The 19,934-nt window shown below is 47.4% G+C and overlaps 1 protein-coding gene across 1 annotated transcript in view; it reads right to left on the reverse strand.

The window, feature by feature from the left end:
- The window catches only part of ECE1 (endothelin converting enzyme 1), a 114,887-nt gene that overhangs the window by 57,363 nt on the left and 37,590 nt on the right, over positions 1 to 19,934 (reverse strand). The window lies entirely within an intron of this gene.

The raw sequence follows: 19,934 nt of genomic DNA on the forward strand, positions 1-19,934 counted from the left end.
AAAAAGGCATGTGTCTCCCCTCTCATTTCCGCCATCCTCTAGCTCAGGGGTCTTTAAGTCAGAGCTCATGATGATCTCAGAAAATTCCAGAGAACTCTCCTGACCTAGAATGAAAAATGTTACGTGTGTGCGCTTGGGTGGCTGGAGGGGAATCCCATGCTTGTCTCCAGGCTCACAGGTGTGACCTTACCCTCAAAACATTAACAGCTTGGGGCCTAGTTGAAAATCAGGAAGGTGACCCTTCCCTCAGATGTGGGGTGCTCAGGCACTCTCCCTCCCACCCGAGACCCCAGACAACCCTACCCAGCAGTTTCCCAAAGGACCCTCCGTATCCAGTGAGACCTGGGATCCCCCGCATTTATACATTTTTTTCAGCTTTCCAAAGTGCGCCTCTGTTCATTCCCATATTTGACTCTCACAGTCACACGTGTGTGAAGGAACAGGCACAGAGGGCTGAGGTGACATCCAGGGTCACAGACACAGTAACAGCTCCTGAGGTCTCCTGGCTTCGCCTTCTGCCTTCTTATAGCCCTCTCTGCAGCCGGAGCGAGCCTTTAACAGGAAATTCTGATCTTGTTACCCTTGCTTCAAACTCTGCAGGGACAGTCCCTTTACCAGTCCCCCATGGCCCCTGCTCACCCTGACCCTCATCTTGTGCTGCTCCCACCTCACTCACTCAGGCCCCAAATTCTCTGGCCCTTCCTCTGTTCCTCAGATTCTTCAAGTTTCTCCTTCCCTCAAGACCTTTATAGCGCTGTTGCCTCTATCTGGAACATTCTTTCCTCATCTCTACTCCTCCCACGGCCGGCTCCTGCTTCAGATGTCAGTTTAAATGTCGCCTCCTCAAATATCCCAACCATCCCAAGTAGACACCCAAATTCTCGATCACGGCACCCCATTTTCCCCTTCATAGTATTTACGGCACTCTGTTATTTATTTATTTATGTTGGTTTTTAGGTCCATCTCCTTCCCCCTCCCCAGAATTGTGAGTTTTATCAGGGCTGGGACCTTGTCTGGCACAGAGAATCCCCATCACCTGGCATACCACAGGTGCTCAATAAACTTAAAATGAATGGTAGAACAATTAGAGGGGAAGTGAAAATTACTCTGGGGAAGTGCCTTTGAATCCCTGTGCATCTAATTTTGCACTGCCCAAAGACAAAGGAAACATGTCTAAGCACCCTGGGAGAGGCAGGGTGCGTGGGGAGAATTTGAATTCTGGGGTCTTCTGCTCCACTCCCACTGGGTGCAGGACTTCCCATTACCCACCCGAGAGAGAGAAAGGGCTCCCAGGCTGCTTCATTTCATGCTGGGCTACAGCTGGGCTTTTTCTGAAATCAGGACTCTCAGCTACGCTAAGCCACAGGTGTTACCTGCCCCAGGAAAAGACCCTTGAAAAAGAAATTCAAGTCACCAAACGTCTCTACTGCCTGGCACAGCAGCTACTATTTCCTAGGCACCTAGGGGTATGAGGTGTTTGTCAGTTCTTCTACATCCGTCATCTCATTTAAGCTCTTGGCTCTGAAGCAGGTATTCCTGGCCCCTTTTACAGAACCTGAAACTGAGGCTCGGGGAAGTAACTTGCCCAGGGGTAGTGAAGCAACGGCTCCTCCTTCCATCTCAGCTCAGAGGTCAGCCCTTCCGGAAAGCTCTCCTGACCGTTCTTCTCTGATCCCAAGCACCATCTGGCCTCCTGTTCTGTATCCTCCGCCTCCCCAAGCCCCCCATCCCATGCTTCCTTCTGCTGAAAGCGCACAGCACCTTAAGTAGGAGAACCTTGAAGGCAGGGGTTGGGTCTCGTCAGGCCTTACATCCCCAAAGGCCTAGTCGGGGGCTGGAGCCTCCACAGGCATCTGAGCGAAGGTGAGAAGCGAAGGAGGAGGCTGGCAGCCCATCCCAGGGGCCGAGGCCAGCCTGTCCGTGGAGGGGTGACGAGGGAAGCTCACATACCTCCCGAGCAGAAATCCAGAAATCCGCGGAGATGAAGAGCTGTTTATTTTTCAGCACACAAAAGATGAGGGGCCCTTCCTGAAATGCTGCCGGCCCGGGGCTGGGGAGTGAAACTGAACCCACCTCAGACGTGGGAATGGCTTAGCTGGCTCTGCCCCATGGGGAGCACAGTGGGCCCCAGTCAGCAAGTGACATTCCAACGACAGGGCAGCCCTATCTCTTACCTGCCAGGTTCTGGGCGGGGCCTTCCACACAATGTCTTGCTGGATCCCCACACCCACCAAGAGCCCCAACCTCAGCAGGTATCACTTCCCTTTTAGAAGGGGGAGGGGACTAGGCAGGGAGAGGGGCTGGGCAGACCAGACACCTAGAATGAGCCACTGGGCCCAATGTATCTCTCCCGACCCCGTGAAGCCCTGTGAGGTGGCGATCACCACCTCCACTTTACAGAGGAGAAGACTGAGGACTGGGGAGGTGGCGGCACACACCGTCCCCCGCCCCTACTGCCCCCCACCCCTGCCCCAAGTCACCTGGCTAGAGAGTGAGATGCCGGGATGTGACCTCACCACGCTGCCTCCAGAGAACCCCAGGCACTCAGCTAGTGAGGGGCAGCGCTGGGCCTGAAACCTGGGTCCTGGCCCCCTGGTCCCGTGCTCTTTGTGGAGGGGGAGCTGCTTCTTCAGGTGGGACCTCGTGGAGTCCAGAGGCGCTGAGTGGCAGGGCAGCCAGCGCCGTTCTCCCTAATTTCCTCATTTGCGGTTGTGGGGATGCCCGCAGCCAGGGAGCTTCAGGGAAGGGGAAGAACCTCTGCTGCTCTGGGGGGAGTCTCTGCCTCGATCTGCTCGCTCCTCTCCCAGCTCCGCTGAGCCCCTGGATGTGAAATGTGGGCCTGGTGTTCGCGTGAGAAGGGCTTGGCGGAGACCAAGAATGGAGGAGTGGGAACCATGGTCCCCAGTCCTCCCGCTACACAGAGAAGGTGAGGAAAGCCCAGCTCTGGAAACCCCACCCTGTGCAAATCAAAGGCCTGGGGTGAACAGAAATGAGAAGTATTACAAATGCTCGTGTGTTTCTGACGACAAAGGCCTCTGGCCCAGGGGCAGGGCACTGGGTGTGATCCCACCGGGGATTTGCCCCGACTATGTTAGTCACTCAGATGGCTCTTGGGGTTGGTTTGCTCAAGGGCGGGGCTATCTTCCAAGAAATCTAGGAGCCCGTCAGAGGCAGCTGTAAGTGAAATTCAGAGGCTTGCGACTCCGTGGCCACATCCTCTGAGCCATTTTCACATTCTGTTTCTAAGTTTCAGCTCCTTAGGGATGCTGCCCTTTGTGGCCAAAGGCCCCATCAGTTCTTGCCTCTCGTGCCAGTAATTAGTTGAGATCTGTTGAATCTTTACATGTCATCTAATACACACTCAGGTTATATGTTAGTTAAATACTTACACTTAACAAGCACAATGATAGAGTGAGTAATAGCTCTAGTTCCAAACCTCAGTTCAGATCCCCACTATGCCACTTCCCAGCTGCGTGAGCCCGGGCAAGTGACACAGGCTCTCTGTGCCTCAGCTGTCTCATCTGTAAAACGGGGATGAAAATAATAGCACCTCCCTCGTAGGACTGTTGTGATACTTAAATGGTTAATATAAAGTGCTTACAACAGTGCTGGGCACACAGCATGTGCCCACCAAGTGTTACCTGTTGTTATTTGTACCATCAATTCTTATCAAACACGAGGCTCAAAAGCCTGCAATAGATCCCCACCACCTAAAGAACAAAACCCAAACTCCTTAGCTTGGCATTCAAGGCCGCCTGGCAATTGGCCCAAACCTACCTCTCCAGACTCAACCTTTCCACGTACCTCTCAGGTGTGTGGCCGTCACCCTGACCCCTGATCTATCCCTCACTCAAAAGGAGTTTTCTGAGACCTTGATGTTTGTCAGGCCCTGTGCGGCAAGCTGAGGGGGCAGCCCTGAGCAGGACTTGGTCCCTACCCTCAAGGGACCTATGTTTCCCAAGACTGTGCCCCCTCCACCCCAACTACTGCTCTCCATGACTGGCTTACCTCCTCCTCCATGAAGTCCCCCGCCTCAGTCAGAGGGAATTATGCCCTTCCCTCTGGTGTACCCCCGGCATAGCACCTGCATTTTGTTCAGGCCTTTCTGTCTCGCTGTCTTTATCCCAGGGATGGACCTCGGGGGGATGGGCAGCAATCATTTTATTTCCCTCCATCCCTGGTGTCCAGCACAGAACCTGGTATATAGATAACTGGTTAATTTGTAGCCAAGATTTTCACCAAGGCAAAGGCATCTGTGAGTTCAGCAAAGAAGAAACAGTGGAGTTTAGTTACTTGATGACCATGTAAAATTCAAATAGGACAACTGTGGGCAAGGGGCATATAGTAAAAATATAGTCATCACTCCTGAAGATGACACCATGTAACATCTATTACGACCATTACATTATCTGTGACATTGCTCAGTGTCTTTTGCATGAGAAATTTCCATGTGATTAATTTCTTTTTAAATTTACCACCAAGTTCTTGGAGGAGTGAACTGCTTCTTAGCTCTTTGATTACAGGAATCACAGGAATTGGCTGAGGAAGCTCACAGCCAGATCAGAAGCTCACCTATGGGCACTTTTCTGGTCTTTATGTTCAGCTTTGTCCTTGTCCACATTTTCCACTCTATTTTCTCTGCTCCTGATTTTTCATTTCTATTGCATATCATTATATTGGATGTGTTTCAGTTATAACCCATCAGGAATCCTCTGTGGAATAAAGTGAATTAGAAAAAACCTGTATCAGGAACATACCTTCCCTACTCTACTCTCCTGGGAATGCAACTTCAAAATATTTATTCAACAGTGGGAGTGAGGCAATAAAGACAGACCTGGGCCCAACTCCAGGTTCCCTGGCTCATGTGACCATGTCATTTCCCTTCTAAGGTCTCAGTTTCCTCATTTATGAAAAGGTTCAGTGTAAAGATTAAATGAGCTGAAACAAATTGCCTGGCATAGAGTGTCCCACTCCCAAGTGACCTGGCACCTGGGGGACACACTACAGCACCCACCTCATAAATTGCTTTTCTTTATTTTCCTTCGTCACCTTTCCCATTTGCTTCCGCTCTCATCCAGGTTTTCTGATCTTGGCCTTAGTTCAGCTGACATTTGGAGAGAATTTAGCTCTGTTGCTGTACTCCAGGCAAAACCAACTGACTTCCTGGGTGTTGAGGCTAACATCAGCAATAAGTCTAATTACCAAAAGATAGTATGTACTCTTGATACGATGTGATAAGAATGGTACTTTACCTCTGTGGCTTTCCTCCCCAAAGCACATTACCCCAGTCTAACCCTAAGAAAATATCAGACAAATCCCAATTGAGGGACAACATATAGAATATCTGCTGAGGACTCCTCAAAACTGTCAAGGTCATCAAAACGAGAAAAGTCTGAGAAACGGCCACAGGCAAGAGGAGCTTAAGGAGACATGACAGCTAAAGGTAATGGGGTATCCTCAGTGGGATCCTAGAACAGAAAAAGGACATTAGGCAGAAACTTAAAGAAAAGTGAATCAAGTATAGACTTTAGTTAGTAATAATGTATCAATGTCAGTTCATTAATTGTGACAAATGTACCATATATTAATAATAGGGGAACTGGGTGTGGGGCGTAAAGGAACTCTCTGTTCTATCTTCCCAATAATGCTATAAATCTAAAACGATTCCAAAATAAAACATTTGTTAAAAAAAATAACTGGCTGCTCCCTAAAACAGAAAACAAAGTTGTCGGCACTGACACAAGCCCAGCACTGCCCAGTTCTCAAGGTTCTTTTATACCCTCATCTTATTTGTGTCTCATGATCAGTCACCCTGTGAAATAAGCCCAGGGATCCCCATTTTACAGATGAGGAGACTGAGGCCAGAGAAAGGAAGCAGCTTGCCTGTTAGTGGCAGACCTGAGACTCAAACCCAGATCTTCCTGACCCTCTCAGGGCCTCTTCCTCTTTTTCAGGTTGACCTCTTCTGGAGACTGTAGGCTGCCCATTCGGGATGTGGGAAATAGGGAGGGATATAACGGCGGGGGTGGGGGGCTGGGAAGGGAGATTCCACTTTGTGCCAGATGGAGCTGGAGGCCTGAGCATGGAAAGCAGGAAGGTGGGCAGGAGCTAGGGTGCAGTTAGGAGAGGTTTGTTAGGAGTTAAGGGAGGCCTAAAGGTGAGAAAGACTGGAAGGCCAAGGGCACAGAGCATACATGGGAGGTCAAGGCTGCTAACCACCTCCTCCTGGGAGGCAGCAACCCTGCCGGCCAATGAGTCGATCACCCTAGTCTGGACCAGAGTCCCAGGCTGGGCTCCCCTTAACGTGCCGGCAGTGGGAGACTTGCCTACACATGCCGGGAACTGAAAAACATTCACCTACTTGGCCTGGTGTTGACTCACCTGCCTGGGGGCCCCGGAGGCACTGAGAGCCTTACCTAGTGCTGCCGACGGACCATGCCTCAGCGCCTGCCCAGGAGGCCCGCCCACACCCAAGCCCCAAACCTGGCTAGCAACCTCTTCCTTCTTCCCCGCGTAGGCCCTCCGACCACACCACCGACCGTTCAGGCCCCCTGCAAGGCTCCTACCATGCCTCTCTCCACCCCACCGTCCTGATGGTCTCCATCTGTCACCTCTGCCCCTCTGTCCAGGCCCACTTGGCTCTGCCCCGCCTCTGCCTGGAAGCCTTCCCTGATTAGACCCCCAGTCCGCCATCTCCCAGCTGGCTCCAGCAGAACCTTCTAAACTAATTGATACGATCCAGTCACTCTCCTTCTCACGCAGGCTTCCTGGAACTGGCAGAAGAAAGCATGAGCCTTGGCTGGGCTTCCAGCACTGCCCCCCCACCCACCCCAGGCCCTGATCGGCTCCTGGCGCCTCTCCAGCCTCTCTCACCCTCCCTCGCATGCTCGAACCTCAGTAAAACATGGTCAGCCCCCTAAACACACCATGCTTCCTCTTCCAGGCCTTTGCATGTCCACCAGCCTCTGCCTGGCCTTTGCTCTCCTCCCTCCCCTGGCTAACCCCTCAGCTCCCAGGCATCTTCCTACAGGCAGCCTTCTTGGACTTTACTGTGACCCTTGCTCTATGCTACCCAAAGGCAGCTACACAGCCTTCTAGCATCTCATCCCACCAGAGTGACCAGCAGCCAAGTGCAGCTGTGTGACCTTGACAAAGCTTCCTGCGCTTTGGTTTCCTCATCTATCAAATGATTATGGCATCCACTCCATAGGGTCTTTATACATATTCAACAAGATGCATAAAGTCCTCAGTCCAGTGCCTCACAGAGAAGCAGTGCTCAGTAGATGTTAGTGTGTGTGGCGGTGGGTTCAGAAAGGGCTGGCTCTTCAGGTCACACTGAAGATGATGGAAGATGGGAAGAGGAGGAACTGGGAGGACCTATGACACGCCAGGCACCGCGCCTGGTCTCCTTGACTCTTCCCGGTTACATAGCGTAAAACTACTGTAATACAAGGAAGGTCTAAAACTTCCCTAAAGTCACACTTCTGGTAACTAACAAAGCCTGGGCTGGAGCCCAGGTGTATCTATTCCCAAAACTTGTGGTTTTGCCATTATGACAAATACGATGTCAGCCCCAACCTGCTCCATCCCTACCACTTCAGGCACCACCTCTTGGCCGGGTTAAAGGGGCTGGGTTGTCCACTCTTACAGCCAAGCACCAAGTTCAAGGCAGACCAGGAACATGCAGCGGGCACTAAGCTGTGCAGGATGACCAGGCTGGGTAAGTCCCAGGCCGGGAAGACCAAGCATGCCCAAGCATTTGTCGATATAATCACATAAAACTTCGGACAAAGCTAATCTGTCTCCCTTAGTGATATTTATAATGGTGATGACTGAGCTGCCCAGTAATTAGGCGCAGCCAGGAAGCAGTTCATGGAACTGGTTATAATTAGTATTTGTGTTACACAGGTGGGATGCTGATGACGGGGATGAGGGGGAGGAAGCAGGCGGGGCAGGAAGCCTTGGGGACTCCTTGGATCCCTAAACAGAGGTGGCCAGGGCCCTCACACTTTGTGGCAGGTCCTGTGCCAACCGACTCCTGTGGATAATCCTGTTTATCTTTCATGATAACTCCATGATGTGGGCCCCATTATCCCTTTTCTAGGGCGAGGGAACAGGTTCAGAGAGGTCCTTTCACTTGTGCAAAGTCACACAGCCAGTGAAGAACAGAGCCAGGGTCCATACAGGCCTGCCCATCTTCCCCTCCAGCCCAGTGATGTCCTAGACATAAGGAAGTAATCAGGACTTGGGCTGGGAGGCAGGAGATCTGTATTCTGGACTGAGTTCCAACACTGCCTTACCCTGGGCCTCAGCTAGTGACTTCCCCTCTGCAGGACAAAAAGAGAAAGTGTGCCTGTCAGGCTGGGAGTGGCTGAGAGTGTGAACTTGGGAGCTAGGCTCCTGGGATTCTAAGCTCTGGGCAAGCCACTTAACCAACTAAGCCTCAGTGTCCTCATCTGTAAAATGGAGACCAGTATTGTCCTCATAGGGTTGTGAGGGTTAAGTTAAAAAACTCAGAACAATGCCTGAATATTATCATCATTTATGGGAAAGGCACATGCTTTGGAGTCAGTTTTTCCATCTGTAAAATGGGGAGGTAGTTACTGGATTCAAACAGTGGTTTGAAAGCATATGCTTTTTAACCCCATAGAGCCCTCTATTTATTATTTTTAGTTAACACATCCAGTTTTTATTTTGTTTTAATTTTATTTATTTTTGAAGTATAACTGACCTAAACACTATGTTAGTTCCAGGTGTACAATATAGTGATTTGATATTTCTATACATTACAAAAGGATCACCACAGTAAGTCCAGCTAGCATCAGTCACCATACAAAATTATTTCAATATTATTGACTATATTCCTCATGTTGTACATTTCATTCCTGTGACTCTTTTATTTTGCCACTAGAAGTCTGTACCTCTTAATCTCCCTCACTATTTCACTCATCCCCCTACTTGCCTTCCCTCAGTCAACCACCTGTTCGCTCTCTGCATCTACGACTCTGTTTCTGTTTTGTTACATTTGTTCATTTGTTTTGTTTTTTAGATTACACATGTAAGTAAAATCACACTGTATTTGTCTTTCTCTGTCTGACTTATTTTACTTAGCATAATACCCTCTAGATCTATCCATGTTGTTGCAAATGGCAAGATTTCATTCTTTTATATGGCTTAGTAGTATTCCATTTTATATACACACACGCACGCACGCACACGCACACGCACACACACACACCCCATCTTCTTTTTTTTATCTTTTTTTTTTTTTTTTTTTTTTGCGGTACGTGGGCCTCTCACTGTTGTGGCCTCTCCCATTGCGGAGCACAGGCTCCGGATGCACAGGCTCAGCGGCCATGGCTCATGGGCCCAGCCGCTCCGCGGCATGTGGGATCTTCCCGGACCGGGGCACGAACCCGTGTCCCCTGCATCGGCAGGCGGACTCTCAACCACTGCGCCACCAGGGAAGCCCCCACATCTTCTTTATCCATTCAACTATCAATGGGCACTTAGGTTGCTTCCATATCTTGACTATTTTAAATAATGCTGCAATGAGCGCTAGAGTGCATATATCTTTTCAAATTAGTGTTTTTGTTTTCTTCAGAAAAATACCCAGAAGTGGAATTGCTGGATAATATGGTAGTTCTATTTTTGAATTTTTGAGGAACCTTCGTATTATTTTCCATAGTGGCTATACCAATTTATATTCCTACTAATGGTGCATGAAGGTTCTCTTTTCTTCACGTCCTTGCCAACACTTGTTCTTTGTTTTGATTACTGTAGCTTTGTATTATAGTTTGAAATCAGGGAGCATGATATCTTTAGTTTTGTGCTTTTTCAAGATTGTTTTGGCTATCTGGGGGTCTTTTTTGTTTCCATACAAATTTTAGAATTATTTGTTCCGGTTCTGTGAAAAATGTCATTGGTATTTTGATATGGATTTCATTGAACCTGTATATTGCCTTGAGCAGTATGGTCATTTTAACAACAGTAACTCTTCCAATCCATAAGCATGGTATATCTTTACATTTTTTGTGTGTCTTCTTCAATTTATTTCATCAGTGTCTTACAGTTTTTAGTGTGTAGGTCTTTTACCTCCCTGGTTAAACTTATTCCTAGGTATTTTACTCTTTTGGATGCAATTGTAAACAGGACTGTCTTCTTAATTTCTTTTTCTGATAAATCATTGTTAGTGCATATAAACACAATAATTTATTGAATATTAATTTTGTATCATGCAACTTTACTAAATTCATTTATTAGTTCTAATAGTTTTTTATAAGATCTTTAGGACTTTCTATATATGGTGTCATGTCATCTGCAAACAGTGACAGCTTTACTTCTTCCTTTCCAGTTTGGATTCCTTTTATTTCTTTTTCTTGCCTGATTTCTGCAGCTAGGACTCCCAATACTATGTTGAATAAAGGTGGTGAGAGTGGGCATCCTGTCTTGTTCCTGATCTTAGAGGAAATGCTTTCAGCTTTTCAACATTGAGTATGATGTTAGCTGTGGGCTTGTCATATATGGCTTTTATTATGTTGAGATATGTTCCCTCTACACCCACTTCATTGAGAGTTTTTATCATAAATGGATGTTGAATTTTGTCAAAAGCTTTTTCTGCATCTATTGAGATTATCATATGATTTTTATTCTTCAATTTGTTAATTCGATGTATCACATTGATTGATTTGCAAATATTGAACCATCCTTGCATCCCTGGGATAAATCCCACTTGATCATTGTGTATGATCCTTTTGATGTATTGTTGAATTTGGTTTGCTAATACTTTGCTGAGGATCTTTGCTTCTATGTTCATCAGTGATATTGGTCTATAATTTTTTTCTTTTCTTTCTTTCCTTCCTCCCTTCCTCCCCCCCACTCCCTCCCTCCCTCCCTCCCTCCCTTCCTTTGTGCGGTGTCTTTGTCTGCTTTTGGTAACAAGGTGATACTTGCCTCTAAAATGAGTTTGGAAGCATTCCTTCCTCTTCAAGGGTTTTTGGAATAGTTTGAGAAGAATAAGTGTTCACTCTTCTTTAAATGTTTTGTAGAATTCACCTGTGAAGCCATCTGGTCCTGGAGTTTTGTTTGTTGGGAGGTTTTTTTTTTTTTTAATTATTACTACTGATTCAATTTCATTACTGGTAATTGGTCTTCATATTTTCTATTTCTTCCTGATTCAGTCTTCAGAGATTGTAGGAATCTATTCATTTCTTCTAGGTTGTCCACCTTATTGACAAATAGTTGTTCATAGTAATCTCTTAAGATCCTTTCATTTCTGTGCTGTTGGTTGTAACTTTTCCTCTTTCATTCCCGACTTTATGTATGTGGGCTCTCTTCTCTTTTGGGGGGATGAGTCTGGCTAAATGTTTATCAGTTTCATTTATGTTTTCAAAACCATCTTGTATTCATTGATCTTTTCTATTGTTCTTTAGTCTCTCTTTATTTCTGCTCTGATCTTTGTGATTTATCTCCTTCTATTAACTTTGGGTCCTGTTTGTCTTTTTTCTAGTTCCCTTAGGTGTAAGGTTAGGTTAAGATTTTTCCTTGTTTCCTGATGTAGGCTTGTATCACTATAAACTTCTCTCTTAGAACTGCTTTTGCTGCATCCCATAGATTTTGCATCATTGTGTTTCCATTTTAATTTGTCTCCACGTATTTTTTAATTTCTTTTTTGATTTCTTCAGTGACTCATTTGTTGTTTAGTAGCATATTGTTTACCTCCATTGTTTGTGTTTTTTGCAGTTTTTTTTCCTTGTAATTGATTTCTAGTCTCATAGCATTGTGATCAGAAAAGATGCTTGATATGATTTCAGTGTTTCTAAATTTATTGAGACTGGGGGCTTCCCTGGTGGCGCAGTGGTTGAGAGTCCACCTGCCGATGCAGGGGACACGGGTTCGTGGCCTGGTCCAGGGAGATCCCACATGCTGCGGAGCGGCTAGGCCCGTGAGCCATGGCCGCTGAGCCTGTGTGTCTGGAGCCTGTGCTCCACAACGGGAGAGGCCACAATAGTGAGAGGCCCGCGTACCGCAAAAAAAAAAATTTATTGAGACTGGTTTTGTGGCCTAGTATGTGATCTGTTCTAGAGAATGTTCCATGAGCACTTGAAAGAAATGTATACTCTGCTGCTTTTGCATAGAATGTTCTATATACATATATCTATTAAGTCCATCTGCCCTAATGTATCATTTAAGGCCAGTGTTTCCCTATTGATTTTCTGTCTGGATAATCTGTAAGTGGAGTGTTAAAGTCCCTGCTATTATTGTGTTACTGTCAATTTCTCCTTTTATGTCTGTTAATATTTGCCTTATATATTTAGGTACTCCTATGTTGGGTGCATATATATTTACAATTGTTATATCTTCTTGATGAATTGATCCCTTTATCATTATGTAATGTCCTTCTGTGTCTCTTTCATTTTTACAGTCTCTGTTTAAAGTCTATTTTGTTTGGTATTAGTATTGCCACCTCAGCTGTCTTGTTTGTTTGTTTTTGGCCACCCTGCATGGTTTGTGGGATTTTAGTTCCCTGACCAGGGATTGAACCTAGGCCCCTAGCAGTGAAAGCACAGAGTCCTAACCGCTGGACCACCACGGAATTCCCCACCCCAGCTTTCTTTCCATTTCCATTTGCATGGATATCTTTTCTATCCCCTCACCTTCAGTCTGTGTGTCTTTAGATCTGAAGTGAGTCTCCTGTAGGAAGCATATATATGGGTAATTTTTTTAAAAAAAAAACCATTCAGCCACTCTATGTCTTTTTTTTTTTTTTTTTGCTGTACGCGGACCTCTCACTGTTGTGGCCTCTCCCGTTGTGGAGCACAGGCTCCGGACGTGCAGGCCCAGTGGCCACGGCCCACGGGCCCAGCCACTCCGCGGCACACGGGATCCTCCTGGACTGGGGCACGAACCCATGTCCCCTGCATCAGCAGGCGGACTCTCAACCACTGAGCCACCAGGGAAGCCCCACTCTATGTCTTTTGATTGGAGCATTTAGTCATTTACATTTAAAGTAATTATTGACAGGTGTGTACTTATTCCCATTTTTTTTGTTGTTGTGTCCTGGTTGTTTTTGTAGTTTTTTGTTTCTTTCTTCTTCTTTTGCTCTCTTCCCTTATGATTTGATGACTATCTTTAGAGTTAATGTTTAGATTCCTTTATCTTCTTTTGTGTCTACCTATTCCAGATTTTTGGTTTGTGGTTATCATGAGGTTTATATATAACAACATATATATACACACACACACACACATATATGAATATGATATTTATATGAGTATTTTAAATTGATGATCTCTTAAGTTCAAATGCATTCTAAAAACCATGCATTTTTAATTCCCCTCCCCACACGTAATGTTCTTGACTTCATATTTTACATCTGTTTGCTTTGTGTATCCCTCATTGTGGATATAGATGATTTATACTACTTTTGTCTGTTAACCTCCCTACTGGCTTTATACGTGGTTGATCTACTACCTTTATGTATATTTGCTTTTACCAGTGAGATTTTTCCCCTTGGAATTTTCATATTTCTGGTTGTGGTCTTTTACCAATTAGAGAAGTTCCTTTCACATTTCTTGTAAAGCTAGTTTAGTAGTGCTGAACTCCTTTAGCGTTTGCTTATCTGTAAAACCCTGTATCTCTCCTTCAAATCTGAATGACTGCCTTGCCAGGTAGAGTATTCTTGGTTGTATGTTTTTCTTTTCATTACTTTAAATATATCATGCCACTCCCTTCTGGCCTGCAAAGTTTCTGCTGAAAAGTCAGCTGATCATCTTATGGGAGTTCCCTTAAATAGTTGCTTTTCTCTTGCTGCTTTTAAGATTCTCTCTTTATCTTTAATTTTTGCCATTTTAATTACAATGTCTTTGTGTGGACCTCTTTGGGTTCATCTTGTTTGGGACTCTGTACTCCTGGACCTGGATATCTGTTTCCTTTCCCAGGTTAGGGAAGTTTTCAGCTACTATCTTTTCAAATAGGTTCTCTGCCCCTTTCTCTCTCTCTTCTCCTTTTGGGACCCCTATAATGTGAATCTTAGTGTGCTTGATGTTGTTCCAGAGGTTCCTTAAACTAACCTCATTTTTTAAAAATTCTTCTTTTTTTTTCTCTTCAGCTTGGGTGATTTCCACTATTCTGTCTTCCACTTCACTGATCCATTCCCCTGAATCATCTAATCTATTGCTGATTCCTTCTAGTGCATTTTTAATTTCAGTTCTTGTATTCTTCAGCTGTTTGGTTCCTCTTTCTATTTTCTAACTCTGTCTTAAACTTCTCACCGTGTACGTCCATTCTTCTTCCAAATTCATTGATCATCTTTATGATCATTCCCTTGAATTTTTTTATTGGGTAGACTGCTTATCTCCATTTCACTTAGTTCTTCCTCTTGGGTTTTATCTTGTTCTTTTGTTTGGAACATATTCCTCTGTTGCCTCATTTTGCATAATTCTGTTTTTATTTCCATGTATAAGGTAGGTTTATTACATTTCCCAATCTTGGAGAAGTGGCCTTTTGTAGGAGATGTCTTATGAAGCCAGCAGAACACTCCCACTGGTCACCAGAGCTGTATACTCTAGGGATTCCCCCTCTGTGGGCTGTGTGAGCCCTTCTGTTGTGGTAGGGCCAACTACTGTGGGTGGGGTAGGTGGGGGACCAGTTGGCTACCAGGCCCTGCCTTGTGCAGGGCCTGCTGGCCTGCTGGTGGGTGGGTCTGGGTCCTGTAGAGCCCTTTGTTTTTTGTTTTGTTTTGGTTTTGGTTTTGTTTTTTTGGGCTGCACCATACGGCTTGCAGGATCCTAGCTCCCCGACCAGGGATCAAACCCGGTCCCCTGCAGTGGAAGTGTGCAGTCCTAACTACTGGACCACCAGGGAATTCCCAGAGCCCTTTGTTTTTAAAAACTTAACACTGCAACCCAAAATACCAAAGAGATATAAGTGGAGTTGCCACTTACGCATTCAATGACCCCATATCCTGACCCTGAGCCTGGTTTCCTCAGAGGTTCCAAGAAAGAGAGTTTGAAAAATCCCTCATCTATGTTTCTCTCTGAGAATTAATGGTTCTAAAGCTCTGATATCAAAGTGAGGTGGATGCAGGCAATGGTGGTCTGGGGCTGGGATGGTGTCACCCAGTGTGGGTGGGACAGACTGGGCCACACCTATGGCAGAGTTCACTGGGGCCTGTTGGCTGTCACCATTCAAGCTAGATAGCTGTTTCCCCAAGAGGTGACTGAGAAGCAGGGGAAAGAGCACTGGACTTGGAATCAGGTGGATGGACCCACATTCCAGCCCAGCCACATGGCCTCGGTCAAGTCGCATCACCTCTCTGGGCCTCACTGTCCTCAACTATAAGATGGGCATGATAACATCGTTCTCATCTAGCGACATCAGGACCAAACTGAACCACATGCATGTAAAGGCTTTGCAACTGTGAAAGACTGGCCCAAATCAATATTTTCACTTATTTCTGGTAGATTATTTTCCCTTCCTAAGAGCACAGAGTCTGCAGCCAGACTATGTAGGTTCAAATCTCGATGCCACCATGTACTGGCTGAGGGCCCAGGGTCCAATTATCGAGCCTGTTTCCTCCTGTGTAAAATGACGACATAAAGGAAAGGCTTAGCATAGTGCCTGGCACACAGTAAGTGCTCAATAAGTGTCTGCTGCTCTTGGTGCGGGGAACAATAACTAACGGCAAACTTGCTCCCTAGTGCCCTCATCCAGTGTAGACATAGTTGAAGAGAGGTGAGTGGCTCCTTTTGACCCTGTAAAGCATGCAAGTTCAAAAGCTGTAGTTGAGATTTTTTGGTTCTGCGCTGAAGTGTGGAGCAAGCTTTCCCGGGCTACACTGGGGATATGCCTGTCCTCTGTCCTTAAAGTCCAATTCAATTCAATAGCTGTTTCCTAGAGGTTCTGTGATGCCTGGATATTGAGCACCTATCATATGCCAGGCCCTCACCATAACCCTGCATGGTAGGTAGCACTGTACCCATTTGACAGATGAGGAAACTGAGGTTCAGAGAGGTGACATGAGCACCTCAAGGCCAGGCTGCCCCTTCATGATGCACAGGATCTGGAGCCAGGCCCAGGGGGCTCCCCTGGTGTGGAGGCTGCTGGAAGGCTTGTGAGGGCCCTGGGGTACCAGCCCATGTTACTTGGTGTTTTGGTGGGTAGTGGTGTTCTGGCCTCACCCTGTCATGTCCCTCAGGCTTCCGAAACACTTCCCTGCCAGTGAACACAGCCCAGCCCTGCCATGTCATCCCTCCTACAGCCCACGGCCCACGACCCTTTGCTGTGCACCAGAACGGTTGTGAGCACTCTGCATTCATCACTCATTCAATCCCACCAACGACTTTCTGGAAGTGATCTCTACCTCTCTGAGCCTCGGCTTTCTCATTGGTAATATGGGTAATAATAAGAGTACATCTCTCAAAAGTGGGTGTGAAGACCTAATTGGAAAAAAAAAATAACGGCAAACACTTATTTAGCACTTACTTCAGGACAGGTCCTGGCTCAGTGACACAGGCAAGGGCCAGAGGGGAGGGTCTGGCCTCTCCCTGTCATGTCCCTCAGGCTTCTGGAACACTTCCCTGCAGTGACCACAGACCTTCTTTCCCCACAACTCCGGGTCCTGAGGAATGCGGCCAAATGGAGCAGCAAAAGCACGGGAGTGGGAGCTAGAAGTCCAGGTCTGGTCCTGGCTGTGCCCTCTCTGAGCCTCAGTTTCCTCTCCCGCGGATGTGCTAGAGGTCAGTGGAAATGCAGCACTGTTCGGCCTGGTGATCCTATCTTCCCCTTTCCAACCTCCCCAGGGGACAGGCTTGTCTGAACGAAGCGCCTGTGGGTGGAGATGCCCCAGCCACCAGCTCTCCGCAGCGGCAGCCTGGCCTGGCCCTGGGTCGGCTGGCTGATTCTTCTGCTGTCACCTCCTCCTCTCCCCTGCCACCCTCTGGGCCTGGGCCCTCTCCCTGCCAGGTTCCTGCTGCTTCTGTCCTTACTTGCCCAGTGCTCCCTGACACCCTCATCAAGCATCAGCCATGCTTCCATCCTTCCAACCCCACCCCTGGCTGCTTTCCCAGCACATCCTAAAATTGGGGCTCCATCAACTGACAGCCAAGGTGCCTGGACCTGAAAACGACCTGTGCCAGGGCAGTCCCAGCGGGTGGGGCCGAGCCTCTCTCACCGCTCGTTCAGGGTGGTAGCACCCTTGGCTGGCAAAGCTGCACCCCAAATGGTATAGCCATCCCAGGCAGCTTCGCCCTCCATCCCCGCTTCTGTAGTGGTTAAGAGCGGGGACCCAGGAAGCAGACAGTCGGGGTTCAAATGCCAGCCAAGTACTCTGTAACCTTGGCCAAGTCACTTAATTCCTCTCTACGTCTCAGCTTACTCATCTGTAAAATGGATGCATTAATAAACTGTTAGGAAGATTAGATGACTTAACAGCATTGAGTACTTAGAACAGGACCTGAAGCAAAGGAACCAGTCCACAAATACCAGCTACTATTGTAAGTAACATTCTGATCAGCCCAAGGCCCAGCGCACACCCTGGCAGTCCACAGGTCAAGTCTGGCCCACACGTGTGAAATATCTGGCCTGTAGTGTTGTAACAGGTTTCCAAATACCAACATTAAGGAGATTGTACATGAAAATCAGTATTTTCAGCTTTCCTTTAAAAAAGACTTGGCAGAAGAAAAAAAAAAAAGAGAAAAAAAGACTTGGCAGTGCTGGGCCCACATTCTCAAGTGGCAACAGCCAGCTGGAGCTGAGGGGCGGCTGTGCCCTTTGGACCGACCACGAATCCCCAGGGTCCTACAGCCCCCCACCCCTCCCCATTTCTTGTCTCCTCCTCATGGTAGCCCAGGCTCAGCTGCCACTTTTCATCATGCTGGTACTCTACTTCAACAAAGACAAAAGAGATATTTCTTATCATCTTGGCTTAGTCAAAAGTGGGAAAATGATTTCTGTGCGGCTTAAGAATAGGCAAAACTAATCCATGGTGACGGACGTTAGAACAGCAGCTGCCTCTGAGGACAGGACTGACTGGAAAGGGGCACGAGGGCACTTTCTGGGGGAATGCAAATGTTCTGGAAATGTCCTATACCTTGATTCCACTGTGGTTACACGGGTGTCTACAGTTGTCAAAATTCGTCAAACTGTTTGCTTCTGGCCCGTGCATTTTACTCTGTACAAGTGACACCTCAGTAAGAAAAAAAAAAAAAAAGTGGAAGCCTTAAAATGGGTTAGGAGGGTCTCGTGTTTCAAAGAAAACATTGTCTGACTCCTTTGTGGGTGTGAAGCAAACACCTGTGAGTTTAATATACTGACAGCTGGGAAAGAAGACAGAACCTAAGGTGCGCCCCGGGGAAATCAACGCAGTGCCCCTGCTCACATCTGAGCTTGAGACCTACCGTCCAAGGCCACGAATGACTGATCTCAAAGGACTCTCAGACCCATAGTGTCCAACCCAGTAGCCATTAGCTGCATGTGGCTACTGAAATTAAAATAAAATTAAAATGAAGAATTCAATTCTGCATTTGCACTAGCCACAGTTCGAGTGCCCGATAGTCAGACATGGTTAATAGCACAGATACGGAACATTTCCGTAGCACAGAGAGTTCTATTGGACAGCGCTGGTGTACACGCTGGCTATGTAGCTGGGCTAACTTCTGGGCCCTAGGCCAGGGCAGGCACTGTGATCACTGCTGCACAGCGCCTGACACACAGTAGCTGTTCAGTAACTGAGCTGAATGAATGAATGAGAATAGAAGCAGCAAATGGCGAGACCTGAGTTTGAACCCTGACCCTGGCCCTCGCCAACTGCAGGGCCTCCAGCAAACCTGCCCTCTGAGCCTCGGTGCTGTCTGTACAGAGGGCAGTAGCGAGCTCTCCCTCGCTCTCAGGACTGGGCACTTAACCCGATGTTCTCGGGGTGCTCAGAGAACCGGAAGCCAAGAAAGGCCTGCAGGGGAACTGATGTGCCAGCAGTCCCCCTCTGAACATTCTAGAACAAGTAGGAGGCATGGGAGTGGCGGGAGGGGCGGCTGGGGGCATTTCTGTTTGTTAGGGTTGTTTCTGAAAATGCTCTGGGGTGGGATGGGTGGGCACGGGCAGCGGTAAAGATAAGGCAAGCTGGGCCCAGCTCTGTGGGTCTGAGAGGGAGGGCTGCTGAGCACAGGGCAACATCTGCATTAGCCCCCATGCCCGGCTGCCGGAATCTGAGCTGGGAACCAGCATCGGACACCCACAGACGTGGCTGTGGTCAGGGTGTCTGGTACAGGGAGCCACCGCCATTCCCAGAGACCCCTCTGTCCCCTCAGGAGGTGGACTCCCAGCCGGGCAGGCCGGGATGGGGCCCACCATGCGGGCTGCTGGGAGCAGAGAGGGCTGGGCCCTGAGCCGGGGCTGGCCCAGGGTCGTCTTCCCTGCATCCATCCTTCTCTATATCCAGCCATACAGAGCCTCTTAAGAGCTGGGAATGTCAGCGCTCATCTGTCCATTCATTCATTCAACAAATATTTATTAGGCACCTACTGTGTGCTAGGAAATGGCTCCACGCTTGATGTATATCACTGAATAAGACAAAGTCCTTGCCCTCACGAGCTTGAAGTTTAATAGGAGGGACCCTAAACAATGTTGCTAAGAGTTATTATAATAATAGCATCTAACATGTAATGAGTGCTTACTGTGTGCTGAGCACTGTGCTTTTTAATGCATTTCTTATTTAATCCTTACAAAAATAATAATATATATTATTATTGACCCTGTTTTATAGGTGAGGAAATTGAGGCACAGAGAGGTTACAGCCAAGATCACCCAGCTCTAAGTGGTGAACTTTGGGATTTGAACCCAGGCAGTCTGACTCTGGAGTCCCTAACCCTAACCAGTACCTCGACTGCCTCATTTCAGAGAGTGACTTGTGTTACAGAGAAAGGACAGCAGGGCGG

The sequence above is a fragment of the Pseudorca crassidens genome, chromosome 2 (assembly GCF_039906515.1).
Source record: "Pseudorca crassidens isolate mPseCra1 chromosome 2, mPseCra1.hap1, whole genome shotgun sequence".
NCBI classification, from domain to species: domain Eukaryota; kingdom Metazoa; phylum Chordata; class Mammalia; order Artiodactyla; family Delphinidae; genus Pseudorca; species Pseudorca crassidens.